Source organism: Macaca fascicularis, chromosome 17, assembly GCF_037993035.2.
Source record: "Macaca fascicularis isolate 582-1 chromosome 17, T2T-MFA8v1.1".
NCBI lineage: Eukaryota > Metazoa > Chordata > Mammalia > Primates > Cercopithecidae > Macaca > Macaca fascicularis.
In genome coordinates this window covers 97,089,515-97,105,679 of record NC_088391.1, presented here as the reverse complement: position 1 = coordinate 97,105,679, position 16,165 = coordinate 97,089,515, and the positions used below count along the sequence as shown (strand labels likewise).

At 43.0% G+C, this 16,165-nt stretch overlaps 2 long non-coding RNA genes across 3 annotated transcripts in view; one reads left to right on the top strand and one right to left on the bottom strand.

Moving 5' to 3' along the window:
• Window positions 1-4,356: 4,356 nt before the first annotated feature.
• On the bottom strand, window positions 4,357-6,364 carry LOC102117211 (uncharacterized). 2 transcript variants are annotated; one of them, XR_006693621.2, is made up of 3 exons: window positions 6,263-6,364; window positions 5,843-6,061; window positions 4,357-5,043 (listed from the first exon to the last, which is right to left on the bottom strand). It is a non-coding gene; the product is annotated as an uncharacterized lncRNA (long non-coding RNA). The 2 variants fall into 2 exon arrangements; XR_010582473.1 differs by lacking the exon at window positions 4,357-5,043 and adding an exon at window positions 5,152-5,729.
• A 5,310-nt stretch (window positions 6,365-11,674) lies between these two features.
• LOC107127986 (uncharacterized) overlaps window positions 11,675-16,165 on the top strand; it is an 89,343-nt gene continuing 84,852 nt past the window's right edge. The window contains exon 1 of the long non-coding RNA XR_001486466.3: window positions 11,675-11,901. This is a non-coding gene — a long non-coding RNA (uncharacterized lncRNA). The remainder of the gene's footprint in view (window positions 11,902-16,165) is intronic.

The following is a 16,165-nucleotide window of genomic DNA, read 5'->3' as shown; positions in this document are numbered from 1 at the left end:
GATCAATACGAGTCTCACAGATTCAGTCACTTGCTGATTCTTGGTTCAGAGTGCCTTCTAAGGCCGGCCCTATTCTTGGCAGTGGGGGCACCGTGCGAGTAATACACGTTGTAACAGGTCCATTCTCACACATTGTATTGGAAGTTCTGAAGGAAGGCACTTTTCTTCTGTTACAGACTTGGCTAAATCAATGGAAACTCCATACTCTTTGTCTTCATTCTTCTTTCCTCGCCACTTCCTGTAACATCCCAGATACACGAACCCACAGCCCACAAACAGCCCTGTGCCACCCACCAGGGGGAGATGAAAACAGCTCTGATGACACACTCCCTTAGCTCCTTCCCCCTCTCACCCCTGGGCTCACTTGTCACCAGCTACTTCCAGCGGAAATGCATGGTGCCTCTCAGCAGGTGAGTTCTTCTGGCTTTACTTGAGGGTGAGGGCTTTTTGGTTTATTTTGTTTTTGTTTTGAAGACCAGCTCCCGTCTGGTGGCCATATGTAGCCATCTGGGCTTCCCATAAACCACCATAATGACAAGGCAGGACTCATAAAATCATTTTCGTTTTCCATAGACGGGCTAATTTGAATTTAAGATATGGTGTGTTCAGCATGTTCAGAAGATAGGACCCTCAAGTCAAGTTAACCTACTGTTAGATTTTTCTGCCATTCATCCACCCCGGGAGATCTCTCTGCTCCTGACCCTTTCAGCACCTCCTTGTCCCTGTGGTCCTAATTTGGGGGTAAGACTTGGCTCCCTCCGGGCCGTCTATCAATCATTTTTGCTCCTTATGCAAACACAGACAGTTTTGTCATTATTCTAACAATAAGTGCTTTTAAGGAGGCTGGGAACCAGTTTCTCTTGTTCTGTTCTATAGCCATTTTTACTTGTAGTGGCAATAACCAGCCATGCCTACTGTTTTTCAATGTGGTAATATGGTTCTCTCTCTGATATAAACAACTCACCTTTTGGCCTTGCAGTTTACTCGCCGGGGAGCATGATTATTTTCTTTATTGCCTTGTAAAATAGCTTGCCTGTCACATTATAGCTTAATTGGGAACACAAAATAATAAATAATTTAAAACAAGGAAAATTGCTGTCAATATGGGGAGCTGAATAAAAACACGGCCCCGGCATACGTCCCTCCAGTGTCACTCAAGGGTTCTACAACACAGGGCTTTAAATCATATTTGGCATCAAGCACGCCTTTGAAACTTTTCTGAACTTGTTTTTGCCTCCAATTTCCCAATAAAAATGGTTCAAATTATTTTGGTTTTTTTCCCAAAGCAGATTGAACCTTTCTTGTCATCAGATTTGTCCAACAGAAAGGATGTTAATATTGCTCACCGTTGACCCATCCGTAAAAGGGGGGACAGAATAGTAACTGCATGTCTGGGTGGCTGAAAGGACTGACAGGAGGAAATCCATGTAGAGTGCTGAACAGAAGGCCTGGCACAGAGTAAAGACTGCAGAGATGTGAAGAATAGAAAAAGTCTGGTGCTTTTTTACACACATAAACATTCGGATGCAAATAGAACCAATGCCCTTCCCTGAAAAGATGGGTTTGACCACTTAAAGAGCTTACCTCTGGGGAAAGGAAGGAAGGACCTGGAGTGGGATATGGTCCCTTTCTCGTTATTTACTCTGTGATGGCTGACTTCATGTGTCAACTAAAATTATGGGTAGGCTATGGTACCCAGCTGTTTGGTCAAACTCTAGTCTAGATATTGCTGTGAATGTATTTTTTAGATGTGATTAACAATCACATTCAGCTGGCTTTGAGAAAAGCAGATTGCCCTTTACAAGCTAGGCCCCTTCCTATCAGTTGAAGGCCTTAGGAGCAAACACTGAGGTTTCCTGGAGACCAGGAATTTTGCCTTAAGACTGCAGCATAAAAACCCTGCGTGAGTTCCCAGCCTGCTGGCTGCCCTTCAGATTTGGACTCAGGACTGCAATATCAATGCTTACCTGAATTTCCAGCCTGCTGGCTTGCTCTACAGATTTCAGATTTCCAGCCCCCACAATCCCATGAGCCAATTCTTTAAAATACATCTCTCTGCAGATATAGATATAGATATACATATACATCCTATTGGTTCTATTTTTCTGAAGAATCTTGACTAATCTGCTACCCTTTTGTTCTATTTGAATTTATTTTTAACCATATTATTTCATAAAAGAAGATATTGGATTTCAGGGTACAGATGGACGTGGGGCAAACTCTTTGATACCTCCTCATTCAATCTCTGAGCCATGCAATCGTGGGGACTGCTAGTGACACAGACAGTTTAGAAGCCACTGGAGTATGTCACCTTGTGGCTTCCAGCCAGGCATGTGCTAACTAGACTCCAATTCCAAGAGTTGCTGTTGGCTCCCAAATTGTGTCAGTTGTCAAAATTTAAAATACCTTTTAGTGATAATCTGGGGCCTATCATATATCATCAGGAAATCATTAAATTGCTGTAGTGTAATATGTGATATTGTCTATACAAGCACTTAATCTTCTGAAATGCAGAGATGATTTTGGGGTCTCCTAAGCAACTGTTTAATCTGAGTCACGAGTAGGGATAGATCTAGCAACTTAAGAGTTGTCTCATTCTGGCAAATCCCCTACCTTTCTGGGCCTCATTTGTTCTTGAAAATGAGAAAGGTAGAAGTAAATTGTCTTTTAAATTTACTGTCAAGTTCCACTAAGTAAAAGCCCCATGAATATTGCACTGCCTGGTTCAGCTGCTGTCATACACCCTTTGCAGCCAAAACCAACTTTTTTCCTAGGAGCTTAGGCTCATGGGACTCACTTTGCTGAAGACAATGGGACATTGGCCCCAGCAATGGTTCATTAGTCCAACATTAAGTGGGAAAACAGAAGAGCCCTAAGGTTGGGGAACTTAGAAAAATGCCAAAATGTTGAACATGAGCAAAGTACAGATTAAGAGGAAAGCTTCCTGTAAGAGGAAGATAGATTTCTAGACATCAAATGCCAGCATGATGCATAATTGGCAGTCTGTGCCTTGATCTGATGAACTTTGCTGATTGACACCATTATGTTGGAATCTACGGTATGGCTCCTACCTCCATTCTGTGACTGTTTTGTTTTAGGCACATGCATGCATTATTTTACTGAATCTTTACAACCAAGCTAAGAGGTTGGTATTATTTTCCCATTTTTTTTCAAGTGATGATAGGTACTGAGGATCAGATTGTTAAGTAACTTTCCTAGGGCCAGATTATTAAACTGGTAAGTGGTGGAGCTAAGATTCTGTTTTTTGCAACCCCAAAAATCCATAGATATTCCTTTGTACATCTGTGTTATGAATGATTGCAAAAAATGAATGAGTGAATGCATAATTTGATTAGCTTGATAATGTATAGCAATAAATTATCCCATTCTTTGTATAACACATTTTACAATAATTTTCAGAACTGTACTTACATGGATGAGGAGGTAGTCCCCAAAATGTGAAACTTTGGTATTGCAGGTTCTCTGAGGCCAGACAGCGCGCGGAGCCAATGTCGTCTTTTTGAGTCTGAGAATTTGGTCAAACAAGGGGTGTTGCCAGAGACGCCACAGGGCCACCCATACATAAATGGTCATTACTCTAAATTCTTTGTTCTGGGAATCGATGGTGAAAATCTCACCCTTGAGTGTCAAGCTGTCACACTGGGTAGATGAGATAAGTCACATACACTTGCGTCATTGCAATTGTCTCATAGTTACTCATGCATGCTTGTTTTTAGGAATAGGTATTTGATGAAAGAATTCATGACCACAGGGCCCAACTCAGGAGTAGACAGGCAGAGGCTGAGGTGCTGCAAACAGAGGGACCTCATGGCCATACCAATGGGAAAAAACAAAGTACTCCCAGGCCTCTCCCCCACCCAATATCCTCCTCCTCTTCTTCTACTGAGAAAGCCTCTTTCTGAGATATAGAAGAGGGATGTTGTCTCTAAAGAGTCATTGTTAAATTACACAATTTTTCCTAGGACAACACAGGATTGTGAGGAGTGAGTTGAACAGTGTCTTAGTCTGTTGTGTGCTGCTATAACAGAATATCTGAAACCAGGTAATTTACAGTGAGCAGAAACGTATTGGTTTATAGCCCCCAAAGCTGGGAAGGCCAATAGTAAGGTGCGACCATCTGGCGAGAGAACTTCTTGCTGCATCATTACATGGCAGAAGGTGAGAAGGTGAGAGAGAGGCGGGGGAACTAAACTCACCCCTTTATACCAGCACAAATCCGAACCATGAGGGGGGCCTGCATGGCCTTATCACCTCTTAAAAGTCCCACTTTCTAATACAGCTTAAATTTCAACATGAATTTGGGAGGGGACAAATATTCAAACCATAGCAGGCACCTTCCATTCTAGACTTTTGTTAGCATGGATTATTTGATCGAATTATATTATGGAATTGTACTGAGACAAGGGCCCTAATGATTAACTGGGTACAGTGTCGCGGGTAGAGCAGAAGAGCTGGGCAGCAGCAGAGAGCAGCATTAGGCCAGGTCCAGTGCGCCAGTTGGGAGCTGGGCAAGAGTAGCCCAGAGTGTGCACAGATCCTTGGGCTTTCCCAAACAGGGAACCTGGGCATTCAATACTTTGGATAGTTTGAGGGGAGTGGCAAACTAAGGCAAAATATGTTAACAATTTGAACTTGATATCCATTAGAAGCATAGTAATCCTAGTTTTGAAAAACTTCAATCAAAATCATTCAGGTTTTTTAACAAGTTCTAGAAATACATTTTCTAAATGAAATATGAATTGGATGTAATACAGAAATGGCAACCACATGCCTCATCTCTTCCCATCTGCTGGGTTTTCTGCAGCGTGATGTGGTAGAATGAAGCCTGGAAGAAGTGTCTTGGGTCATGAGTCCCCCACTCACTTGCTGTGTGGTCTTGGGCAGGTTTCATTTCTCTGAGGCTCGATGCCCTCATCTGTAAAATGAGGAGAGTGAATGGATGATTTTTCAGTTTTTTTCTAGGTCTAAAACTCTGTGATTCTTCCAGAAGTTTTTTTGTTTGCTTGCTTTGTCCTCTGCATTCTATTTCAATAGGAAAAGGGAAAGAGGAAAAGCAGAAAGAGAAAAAAAAAAAAAAAAAAGAGACCCAAATATTAAATAAGCCTCAATCCAGTATCAAGCACCCTAGAATTAATAATGAGAGATTACTAATTTCTGATTAATTAATTACATTTATTAATCCTGATCATAATGTAGGAAATACACAGTGTTACCGTCACCATTTCACAGGTGTGGACTCTAAGGTTAAACATTTGACCAACGTTAAGTAGATGTCTTAGTCTATTTGGAGAGCTATGACAGAATACTTTGAAGTGGATGGCTCAGGAAAAACATTTGTCGTCATTCTGGAGGCTGGAAGTCCAGGATCAGGGTGCCAGCACAATTAGGTTCTGACGAGGGCCCACGTTCTGACTTGCAGGTGGCCTTCTCGCTGTGTTCTCCACTTCACATTGTGGACAGTTCAAGGGGTCTTTCTGGGGCCCCTTTTATTAGGGCACTTACGTGATTTTGAGGAATCTGCCCTCATGAGCCACTCACCTCCCAAAGGCCCCATCTATTCATACTATCTTATTGGCTATTAGGTCTTAGCATATGAATTTGGGTGGGGGACATAAACATTCCTTCTGTAGCAGTAGTTAAAGTGATCATTTAACACAAATAGGGGTGACTTCAGAATGCGTCTTCTTTCCCACGCTGTCTTTGCCACACTGTCTCCTGAAAGGGGTAGAAAAAAAGAGGAATAAAGTTAGACAGTGGGAGTGGAGAGGGAAGAAGAGACGTTCAAAGATCAGAGGAGACACATGTGACACGGACTACTCACAGTGATTCCAGCAATTGCTACACAGACGCCTCCCACACAATGGTCGTAACCTTGGTTCTCATCCACTGCGTGGGAAAGCTGCAACATGCTCCCCGCTGGCCAACGGTGGTTCATCCAGGGTGACTCTCAGCAGAGAGGTGTGCGTGCTGGGTCCAGCAGCGTCCACCAGGGACACATGTGGAGTTTCATAACAGTGTCTGGGTACCTCTGATGTCCTGGCTGGAGAAAGTTTAGAGACGTAGCAAGGGAGACAGATGGATTAGGGAAGTGGGGGAGGACCAGACAGGTCTTTATTTCCCTACTCCTCTCCGTTATATGTCTCTAAAATTAACACTGCAAGAACTATGCTAAGAAGCAAGCTTTTATATTATAAGCATTAGAGCCACCAAATCAACCTTGTGCACATGGCACTTCCATCACCTCAGGCTGTGACCTCTCATAGGTCTTGGTCCCCCAGGTTTGAGGAGATGAGTCCCCTTGGCTGAGGCATTTCTAACAGGGCTGGAGGATTTCTGCAGGAAGTAGTTATGGGTGAGTCAGGACCTGGCGCTCATCCCTCTGAGTCAATAATGAGCTGATTTCTCAGTGCGTTAGGAACGAGTGGAGGTGGAGTCTTAAATAAGTGGCAAACCGGACCGCGAGCTCTCCCGGCACCTTCTCTCCAGGCAAGGAGGTTAATGCCAACGTGTTTCCTCAGTCCCAATTTGGGTCATTATATTTTAAATTATCTGTTAATTATCCCTATAGATTCAACAGGATACATTATCTTCCATTTCCTACCTTTAACTTGAAAGCACTGATGTGCTACTCAGGCTGGTGACTAATGAACAAAGCCACATCTCCAAACCTTGCCTACCCTCTTCTCCAGTCTCCCCCATAATTCCCTCACCTTTTCTCATGACGTCTCTCTCTTGAGTCCTAAATAATGGCCTTAAAGAAAGGCACATGCAGCCGGGCACAGGGACTCCTATTTGTAATCCCAGCACTTTGGGAGGCTGAGGTGGGTAGATCACTTGAGGCCAGGAGTTCAAGACCAGCCTGGTGAACGTGGCTAAACCCCTCTCTACAAAAATTAGCCGAGTTTGGTGGCTCATGCCTGTAATTCCAGCTACTTAGGAGGCTGAGACAGGAGAATCACTTGAACCCGGGAGGCAGAGGTTGCACTGAGCCGATATCGGGCCACTGCACTCCAGCCTAGTTGACAGAGTGAGACCCCATCTGAAAAAAAAAAGATTGGAAAAAAGAAAGAAAGAAAGAAAAGCAAATGTGACTGGACACGGTGGCTCATGCTTGTAATCCCAGCACTTTGGGAGGCCGAGGCGGGTAGATCACGAGGTCAGGAGATCGAGACCATCCTGGCTAACACGGTGAAACCCCGTCTCTACTAAAAAATACAAAAAACTAGCCGGGCGAGGTGGCGGCGCCTGTAGTCCCAGCTACTCGGGAGGCTGAGGCAGGAGAATGGCGGGAACCCGGGAGGCGGAGCTTGCAGTGAGCCGAGTTCGCGCCGCCGCACTCCAGCCTGGGAGACAGCGCGAGACTCCGTCTCAAAAAAAAAAAAAAAAAAGAAAAAAGAAAGGCAAATGGCAGGTGTTGATCTCCTTAATGAATTCATTTGCCTTTTGTTGGTTCCTGAAGAGAGGGAGACAGAAGTCACACAAAGAAAACTGGGAAGGGGAAGGCTGCGTGTCTCCTGCTCACCCTCCCTGCGCCTGGAGGCAGCGGAATCGGGAATCCCTTAGTGAAAGGCGGCACCCCCGGGACTGGCTCCCAGGGCTGGGGCTGGAGCGGCCTCGGTGAATGGCTGCCCTCTGAATCCCCTCCCTGCTTGAACTCGGGTCCTCCTCTCCTCTTCACGTCTCCCTGGGAAAGCAATAGCAGGCGGAAAGGGAGAGCACCTCTGCTATCCGTGCACGGGGTTTCACCCAAACCCATAGCGTCCTGGCAGGAAGAGGCGAGCGCTGGGGTCCGGCCTGCTGGGAGGGAAGAATGGAGAAGAAGGAAAGTCCAAGGAGAAGCCTCACCCTCATAGCTCATTTTGGGACAGCCGGCCTGCCCTGCCACACAGAGGTGCTGGGGAAGCGTGTCCGCTGAGGGACCCTTAGGGAGACCTCTGGCCACCGAATGAGGCTCTCAGCTGACTCCTCCTTAACTTGTTGGTGATCCTGTCCCAGGGTTAACATAGACCAGGGTCTCTCAACCTCAGCGCGATGGACGTTCTGGGCCAGGTAATGCACTGCTGTGGGGGCTGCTTCAGGCACTGTGCGAGGCACAGCGGCACCCTGGCTCTACCCAGGACATGTCGTGAGCACCGCTTCTCCTACGGTGGCAACCAGAAGGGTCTCCAGACGTGGCCAAATGAGAAGCACTGATTAATATCTATTCCTAGGTCAGGCATGGTGCCTCACGCCTGTAATCCCAGCACTTGTGAGGCTGACATGGCAGAACCACTTGAGCCCATGAGTTCAAGACCAGCCTGGGCAGCAGAGTGAGACCCTGTCTTTACAAAAATGTAAAAATTAGCTTGCTGTGGTGACGTGTGCCTGTAATCCCCGCTACTTGGTCAACTGAGGCTCGAGGATTGCTTGAACTCGAGAGGTAGAAGATTTAGTAAGCTATGATTGCAGCACCGTACTCCAGCCTGGGCGACACAGTGAGACCCTGTCTTCAAAGGAAAAAAAAAACCAAAAAACCCCAGAAACTACAATCCAGCCAGAAAAGAGAATTATTGCTTCCTTTCTAGACCATATGAATGGATTTTCTTATTTAAGATGTATGCAAGCAACTGTAACCATTCAGACCACTCTTCAGGGGTTAAGGACTTTCAAAGAAAAGCACATCAGACCCTGACGGCCCAGGGCTTCCCAAAGCAGCCTCTTGGGGCGGGGCCTACAGGTGAGCAGACATAAGGAAATGAGGCCCAGAGAACACATTCAAAGGGTGACTAACAGCCCTGGTTTGCCTGGGACTTTCCTGTGTTAGGCGTGGAAGTCCCTCTGTCCTGGGAAGCCCCTCTGCCTAGGGCACATGGGGACAGTGGTTAGTGGGTAGGCTCTGTGTTTGGCTTCATTCAAGGCGGTTTTGGCTGCTTGCTTGTCATTCTGAGTGTGGGGACACACATGTTATCCTGGTAGGCAGCAGGTGAGAAGGGGACTTTGATCAGCTTCTCGCTGGATTTAGAGAAGAGCAGATGCCCCAGGCTTGTAGCTGCCATTGCCTCTGTCATTTGGAAAATGAGAGTTGCTAAGAGGTGAGGTCAGGTGAGCAGGGACCTGCTCCTGACCCTTGCTGAGATAGTGCCTGGTGTCTGTTCACACTGGGAGCCAGGATGGCTTCCATGGGTACACTGGTCCACATGCGAGAACTGGTGGCAGGATGGGTGAGGAGGGCCAGCTGTGTGTGTGTGTGTGTGTGTGTGTGTGTGAGAGAGAGAGAGATTCACACTAGAAAGGTGCTTTGCCACCTGGCGCAGGTGAGGCTGTGACTCCTCCTTGCCCTCCATGTCACTGAAGCTGTGGTTGCAGAGGTCCCTCGGGGCTTGTGAGCTGCTGCAGGCACTTCAAGTCTGGGGACCGTCTGTTTCCTGTCTGCTATTTATGACCCAGAACATTGTCTCTAGAACTAGCCTGCACTTCAGTCCCACAGGGAGCATGCTTGCCACTCATATCTTCCCTGCGCTATTTGCAGTTTTTGTTTGTCTTAAATATAAACTTTTCTTGGTTCTTTAAGTTTTAAAGAAAAAAGTATTCTCTTTCTTGAAGGAGAAAAGATTGATTTTTTTCCTCCTTAAATTATGTAGATAGAGATATGTCTGCTCTTGGTTAGTCTCATGTGTACCAAAATGTCATTACTTATAGGAGAGCCTGGGATTTTCAAGAATAGTAACATGGTAATTTGTCTTTCAAATACTGTTTTACTTATAGCAGCAATAACAGGAAATGTGTACTATTTTTCAGTGTTATAATCTGATTCACCCTTTGATATAAACAGCTTTATCTCATCTCATTGTTTATATCACATTCCTATTCCTCTGGAAAGAACAATATTTTTCTCTCTGAAAAGTAATATATTCTTGTCTAAGGATGGCTTAAATAAGTAACAGATGGTCCTTTTTGTGTGAGTGTCCCCTACCCCCACTCAATCTCAGCATTTGATCAGATAGGAAAATCAGTATTTTTTTTTTTTAACATTACGTGTGTCTGAACTTACAGGTTTGTTACCAACCTGATGTCTTTTATTTATGTGATGGTGTTGTTACTTGGATAGTTTTAGAATATAGGCAATTGAATAAATTTATTTGTGCTTGTCAAGTGGAATGTGCTTGAACAAATCTCTTTCCTGGTTCATAGCTACCCAGGTCAGGTTAGTCATGGAAAAGATGGACTAGAATGCTCAGTGTGTGCCACATGGTCTTGGCCATAAAATAGAGTTCACTGTACCCCAGGCTGTCACCATGCAACTTATTTATAACATAGTTTTGTTGTTAAAATTCATTCTGGGACCGGGACTAAATGTTTCTTGTCAAAAAATAAGTTTCATTCCTTGGCTTGGTTCGGGGGAAAGGCATACAATTAGAAGCCGGGAGCTCTCCTTTGCTGCCTTGCTAGCTGGGTGAGTTAAGGCAAGGGCACGTGGCCACCTGGGTCTGTTTCCTGTCTACGGAAGGAGGACGCCTAACTTACCACAAGGGCTATTGAGAATGTAACATGGGGTAATAGTTATGAAAGTGCTTTGAAAGTTCAAAAGCACCTAAAATAGCATTTTTTAAATATTAAAATCAAGCAATTAAATACGTTGCATAACAATAGACTCTTGTCTATAACATCATGGTTAATAGGTTGGCCTTGCTGTCAAATGAATTTCTTTGAAAAGACGTCTTTGCTTTGTAAAGGGAGCTTCAAGGAAAGAAACACAGTATGCATAAGAGCCCTACTGCAAACTTGTATAAACTGCCACTCTGAGGGGGGGATTGGTGCTAATTCATTTTTGCACTTAAGCATCAGAGTGCTTTGAGCCTAGTAGGCCCTTAAGTATATTTTGAACAAAATCGTGATTATTGTTGTGGATAAGCTATTTGTGCTCTCCGTTATCTATTTTTATAATTGTTAAAAATGATCTTTTTTTCCCTACTAGATAGAAAGTTGAGAACATGATCCCTTATGTTGACATCTTCTCTATCTGCTTGTTTTTATGGTCTGCGAATGACGTTTTTTGCATGCACCGTTACAAAGTATATATGTGATTATTGTTGAAAATTTGGGCCAGGCGCAGTGGCTCATCCCTCTAGTCCCAGCACTTTGGGAGGCCGAGGGAGGATGGATCTCTTGAGCCCAGGAGTTCAGGACCAGTTTTGCCAACCTTGTCTCTACTCAAACTACAAAAATTAGCCAGTTTCATAACCTGATCTCAAAATAACTAACTAACTAACTAAATAAATAGATTAAAATGTAAAATGCAAGAAAAATTGAAAAATAGAGATGTACAGAAAAGAAATAAACACCCAGTATCCTCCAGGTGTCATAGGGTCAGATCTCCAACATATATAGTAGTGTAGAAAGAGGCAAGTCACATAACAATATTTATTATGATAGCAATTACATAAAGAAAATATATGTGTACCTATTTATACAGATTCTTATGCATCTGTATCTGTATGTGTATGTATATGAATGGATAATAAACATATACAAAGGATGCATCAGAATGCACAGATTAAATCCAGAGAGAAAGTAGACAGAGACATTCAGAGGAGAGAGGAATCCTTGCAGGCAGGAATATGTGGGAGCTTTATGGAGGAGGCTGCATTTGAGATGAGCCTGGGAGGACTTGTATGACTTTGATAAGTACGGAGGGATGGGAAGCATCTTCCCATCAGAGCGGTATATGAAGAAAGCGTGGTGTGAGGCCTCTGTGCGGCGTGTTTGAGGGTGTATGAGTAGTCCAGTCTTTCACTGCACCTGTAGAGAGGTGAGAGAGCCTCTTGAAAAGCTGGACTAGAGAGGCTGGAGGAATGGGAAAGCCAGTTTAAAGCAGTGGGAATCAACCTTTGAAAGCTTTGGGTGAGTGAAATGAAAAATTACGATTTTTTGAAGACCAATCAGGTGCTATTTAAGTAGAATGAATTAGAGTTGGTGGAGATGAGAGGTAGTAAGGAAAATAAGAAAAAGATTGATAATCTGGGTCTGAAATGACTGATCACTGGAGAAAGATAAAGCCACTGGAAACAGAATGGAAGATGTTATGAAGAAGTCATCAAACTTGGTGCCTGGTAAGAAAGAGGTACACAGAAGAAGAAAGGACCTAAGGAAGGTGTGAGCTACAGCATTTTAAATCTAAAGGACTGTTTGATGTGATGTTGCTATTGCCAGAAGCAGGGAAGACAGAAGTTGTATTCTACATAAAAAATGTATTATCTAAATGTCAGGAGTTGGTATGTGGTTTAAATTGTCAAGATTTTAGACTGCTGCTTCTTGGCAGTGTGATAGAAAATGCTGTAATGTGGTATGTTGCTGTAAATTAGGTTTATTGATTTGGTATTGTCAAGAAATATAACATCTCAAAAATAGGCAGACTAGAGAAAAGGATACCTCACTGGCAGGTGTGGGTGCCACTGTATGATTTTCTAGCACCAAAACGCACAACAAGCTAGCAGTGTTGGTGCTGGTGCAGATTACATGGAAAGCAGCCTGTGGTTTTTCCAAGCCCATTGAATGGGAAATCTATGTCCACCTGCTGTCCGCACCCTGACTCTGGCCATTTCTAATGCATATGGCGATTCTTCATGGCATGTGGGAGAATAGATGACCTTCTCCATTTTTTGTTTTTGTTTTTGTTTTTTTTTGTCAAATGGGTTTCACAGGTATATAATAAGATCTTGATTTACTTTTTTAAGGAAAAAGAGGACAATAATAAGAGGCTGTGATTTGAGGGTGAGAAACAAAAGGGCAGCTCCAGGGAGGGTGAGTCAGGAATGACCAAGAAGAAAGATCTGGAAATCTACTGGCTTCCTGCAGTGCTTGTGGCTTATTGATCCTGGCCCCATAGAATCTTCAGACTAACACAACCGTCCTTTCATGGCAGGAGATATTTGAGAATCTGGTGGGAAATTCTGTTTTTTAGTACACTTACATTGTTTAAGGCAGCTTGCTTCCATTTTTCTATCATTTATGTAGCTGAGATAATGTTGTGAAAGATTTTTCATCAATTAAATTAATATATACAATGAAACAGATACAAATTTGACATGTTTAACAATGAAGTATAGCTTTAAAATGTCTTTTAAAAATCACAAGTTAGAATAGTTGTGATCACAATCAGAACTAATTTTTTTTTTACGGTAAGAATAACAAATATATTTTGGCTATTATCATCTTTTCCTGAACACAGATATTGGCCCTTTAAGAATTATACTTTAAAATCATTAATTATACTTAAAATCATTAAGATGAAAGTTGATTTCTTATCTTTTGGTATTAATAAAGAGAGTATTTCTGGAATTGTAAGTAGAAGTAGGCAAGGAATATGTTTCAATTTTTAAAGGGTTTTGTATGATTTTATCAGTTACCAAAAAGCATGTGCTTTTGTTATTAACCAGTTCTGTTATTTCATTTATGCACAATAGTAACATTCTGAAATTGTACCTGCAACAAGCCATAATTGACAACCTTAAGACCACATTAGGGGCGTTATTGGATAAGAAACAAAAGTTGCTTTGAGTCCTCAGCTCTCAGCGGTGCTGAGTTTCCTTTCCTGTAAGCCTGAGGATTGGCAAATCTTCAGCCTGACTTAGAGAGATACTCTTCCCACATCTATTTCCCTTCAAAGCGCATTCTTAGGGGAGCTTCTGTCATCCGGAATTCTTCCTCTAAGAGCCAACATGCTCTCTTTTCAGGTTTTCTTTTTCTTTTTCTCTATATTGAGTTGACTCTCAATTGGTGGCTTGAGAAAATACCAAAGATCTTTTTCGTTTTTGCTGCAACTGGATCATGAACACTGATTTTCCACGTAAAAACTGGCTGTGTGGGCCGGGCGCGGTGACCCACGCCTGTAATCCCAGCACTTTGGGAGGCTGAGGCGGGCAGATCACGAGGTCAGGAGATCGAGACCATCCTGGCTAACACGGAGAAACCCCGTCTCTACTAAAAATAAAAATAAAAAAGCTAGCCGGGCATGATGGCGGCGCCTGTAGTCCCAGCTACTCGGGAGGCTGAGGCAGGAGAATGGCGGGAACCCGGGAGGCGGAGCTTGCAGTGAGCTGAGATCGCGCCACTGCACTCCAGCCTGGGCGGCAGAGCGAGACTCCGTCTCAAACAAACAAACAAACAAACAAACAAACAAAAAAACCCAAAAAACTGGCTGTGTGTGCATGAGTTTATGGGGCAGGCTCTGCAGGGTGGGGAAAATCTGAGGGAGCAGTCCCCCCTCTTTCAGAAATTGTCCTTGTTGTTGACCTTCACCTGTCTGGGAGGGGCCTGAAGAACCTAGGTCTCCAGGTGACCCCTGGGGAGATGACGGACTACACGTTTTGGCACAGAGTAGAAAAGAGGTCTCTGATGAATGGTTGTCATACACACCCACCTTTGAGCTTCAGAATCCTATGCCTTGGAAGGAAAATAACTTTGGTTTTGGATGTCAACCGGAAGAGACAGCCAGGGACCCTTACTGTATCTGCATTATTTCCTACTGACCAGTCCATTTGCTGCCCTGCCCAAAGACAGTCACAGCATTCAGTGAGATAAATGCCTTAGAATTCAGACAATCCTGGCAACATGCAAGAAACTTCTTAAATAAAATAATCTCTAATGTGACATGCACCGATAGTCACAGAAAGTGGAAAGGACTTTTCCTCACCATGTTGCAAGGTTGTCATCTGCCATTGGCTTAACTCTTTGAAAGATATTCAGATCTTGCTCATGTACATTTCAATCTGCTATCATTGCCTGTTTATGGAAAAACATTTAGTATGAGAGGATTAATATATACTTGTTTTAATTACATGTTAAACCATGTGAATATATACAGGATTACTATGTAGATTCTGAATAAAGGATAAACTAAAATTATTCTCGTTAACCCAAGGTTCTAACCCAGAGTTATCATAGCTAATGGAATGTGTTTGACTTTCCCAGTCATTCGTCAGTGGGTAGAACCACCATTAAATTCACTAATAGCTTTAGTTTTAAGCTACAAACTAAATTAGTTTCAAACTAATTAGGCATACAGCCTTTTTAAAAATTCATATTTCTTTGTTGTTGATAACTAGTTTTCTTCCTAAGGATCAAAATAACAATATCATTCATTTACAGTGGTTTCCCTCCTTTAAATAAATGATTTTCTAATATACCTCAAAGAACTTTAATTTCTTAGCTTTTACACTCTTTTCCAAATAAATTCTGGGAAGTTCCCTGCATCCCTAAATATGAAGAAGCAATGATGTAATCCCAGAGAATGTTCTCTTTGGCCATCATAGGCCTAGCATCTTACTGTTAATCTTTCCTAAGAAAAACACGTCTTTCCTCTTGAAAGCTTGCGACTTTAAAAATAACAACTGTAAAGTGTTTTCATGTGGTAAATGCTCATCACAAATTATTATTTTTTCCCTGAATCCTACTGTGTTCCTTCTTGAAGAACGGGAGAAGGGGGAGAAGTTTGTTATGTGGTCCACCCATTTAGGACACAATCATTTGCACTAATTTAACACTTCCTGGGGAGATGTTACTAATTCTTTATTAGACGATCAGTTACGAAGACCATTGTTAAAAAAACAAACCTCTCATGGGAAATACACCCCTGCTAGGCTGAAGCAGAAAGAAAACCTTAACTTTGTTTAGAATCTGGACACTTTGACCCATGAACTTTAAGTTCCTTTCCTGTAGGGCTCTTTAAAGCCACGGTGGCTGAGATAGACTCCCAGTGCTATGCCTGAGTTCAAGCAGCTGCAGGTTGACTTTTGAGAAGCTGGACTATGATTATGCTGCTACGAAGAAATAAAAAACAAAATTTCCCTGTGGTACATAACGGAGGTTTTGTTTGATGGTGGTCTATGATTCAATTATTCCTGTCCAAATTATTCCGTTCTCTGATGAACAAAGACCTTATCAAGGATCTTTACACAATTAAAAGCTCACTGACAATAAGAGAAGGGCTAATAATACACAAACACACATATGTAGGTACCATACATACATACACACACATACATATGTACACACACACAAGACACACAACCTATAGCCATACGTAAATGAAGTTGCGTTTTTGCACTTGCTATCCTTGGCTGCTTCAGAGGCTGTGGAATTCTATACCAAGAGATGAAATGGTCTC